The sequence below is a fragment of the Trachemys scripta genome, chromosome 6, assembly GCF_013100865.1.
Source record: "Trachemys scripta elegans isolate TJP31775 chromosome 6, CAS_Tse_1.0, whole genome shotgun sequence".
Taxonomy (NCBI): Eukaryota; Metazoa; Chordata; order Testudines; family Emydidae; genus Trachemys; species Trachemys scripta.
The window spans coordinates 129,475,567-129,477,967 of NC_048303.1; positions in this window are offsets into that span (position 1 = coordinate 129,475,567).

Here is a 2,401-nt window from a genome sequence, read left to right on the forward strand (position 1 = left end):
GAGGGATTGGAGCAAATGCGGTTATATCTTAGAGCTTGGCTGTAGACAATGGATCGTGTGGTGTGTCCTGGATGGAAGCTGGAGGCATGTAGGTAAGTGTAGCGGTCAGTAGGTTTCCGGTATAGGGTGGTATTTATGTGACCATCGCTTATTAGCACAGTAGTGTCCAGGAAATGGACCGCTTGTGTGGATTGATCTAGGCTGAGGTTGATGGTGGGATGGAAATTATTGAAATCATGGTGGAATTCCTCAAGGGCTTCTTTTCCATGGGTCCAGATGATGAAGATGTCATCAATGAAACCCCAGACTGGTTAGCCTTCTGGGCAAGCTGCAAAGCAGACCCTCTCTGCTAGGTTTCAGAGAAAGGGATAGGCTTTGGGGGTGACTGAATGGGAGGAGATTCTCATTGTTATTTTCATGTTAATGTCTAGTTTGGATGGTCCTAATGTGGCAGGCTGGACCCAATCAGGGCCGCCCAGGGGGGGGTGGGCAAGTGGGGCAATTTGCCCCGGGCCCCGCAGGGGCCCCCACAGGGGTTTTTCGGGGCCCCTGAAGTGAGGTCCTTCACTCGCTCCGGGGGCCCCGGAAAACTCTCGTGGGGCCCAGGCCCCCAGAGCTTCCGCTCCTGGTCTTCGGCGGCAATTCGGCGGCGGGGGGTCCTTCCGCCCCGGGATCTGCCGCCGAAGTGCTGGGTCTTCGGTGGCAATTCAGCGGCGGGGGAAGACCCCAGGCCCCTGAATCCTCTGGGCGGCCCTGGGCCCAATCCTGCAAAGTATCAAAGGAATCCATTTTGAAGCATTTGGAGGAGAGGAAGGTGATCAGGAACAGTCAATATGGATTTACCAAGGACAAGTCATGCCTGACCAACCTGATTGCCTTCTATGATGAGATAACTGGCTCTGCGGATATGGAGAAAGTGGCAGATGTGATATATCTTGACTTTACCAAAGCTTTTGATACAGTCTCCCACAGTATTCTTGCCGGCAAGTTAAAGTACTATGGATTGGATGAATGGACTCTAAGGTGGATAGAAAGCTGGCTAGATTGTCGGGATCAATGGATAGTGATCAACGGCTCGATGTCTAGTTGGCAGCCGTATCAAGCAGAGTGCCCCAGGGGTCAGTCCTGGGGCCGGTTTTGTTCAACATCTTTATTAATGATTTGGATGAGGGGATGAATTTGCTCCCTCAGCAAGTTTGCAGGTGACACTAAGATAGGGGGAGAGGTAGATACACTGGAGGGTAGGGATAGGGTTCAGAGGGACCTAGACAATTGAAGGATTGGGCCAAAAAAAATCTGATGTGGTTCAACAAGGACAAGTGCAGAGTCCTGCACTTAGGAAGGAAGAATCCCATGGCTGGGGACCGACTGGCTAAGCAGCAGTTCTGCAGAAAAGGACTTGGGGATTACAGTGGATCAGAAGCTGGATATGAGTCAGCAGTGTGCCCTTGTAGCCAAGAAGGCTAATGGCATATTGGGCTGTATTAGTAGGAGCATTGCCAGCAGATCGAGGGAAGTGATTATTCCCCTCTATTCGGCATTGGTGAGGCCACACCCGGAGTACTGCATCCAGTTTTGTTTCCCCCACTACAAGAAGGATGTGGACAAATTGGAGAGAGTCCAGTGGAGGGCAACAAAAATGATTAGGAGACTGGAGCACATGACTTATGAGGAGAGGCTGAGGGAACGGAGATTATTTAGTCTGCAGAAGAGAAGACTGAGGGGGGATTTGATAGCAGCTTTCAATTACCTGAAGGTGCGTTCCAAAGAGGATGGAGCTCGGCTGTTCTCAGTGGTGGCAGATGACAGAATAAGCAGTAATGGTCTCAAGGTTGCAGTGGGGGAGGTCTAGGTTGGCTATTAGGAAACATTTCACTAGGAGGGTGGTGAAGCACTGGAATGGGTTACCTGGGGAGGTGGTGGAATCTCCATCCTTACAGGTTTTTAAGGTCAGGCTTGACAAAGCCCTGGGTGGGATGATTTAGTTGGGATTAGGTCCTACTTTGAGCAGGGGGTTGGACTAGATGACCTCCTGAGGTCCAACCCTGATATTCTATGATTCTATGTTTCTATGAAAGTGCTGAGTCAATATGAACTGAGGGCACTGTGCTTGTCTCAGGACTGGGTCCTGTTTTGTGCTGTGCCTATTTTAATGACTGTGAAAGTAGAATAACTCAAGAGAAACAGACTGAATTAGCTCATTTGATACGCTGACATCCGCGTCATGGTTTGAAATCACTTCCTGTGCCTGACAGCCTGCACTGACCCAGGGTGGCAATGCCTATGTTGGTTGCAACCTTAACTCTGATGTGGTTCCTGTCTCCGTAACAAAAGGATGTGGCTCCACACAGAGACCAGCAAAGCAAGTGACTCTGCAGCAATCTAACCTTTACCTCACCCA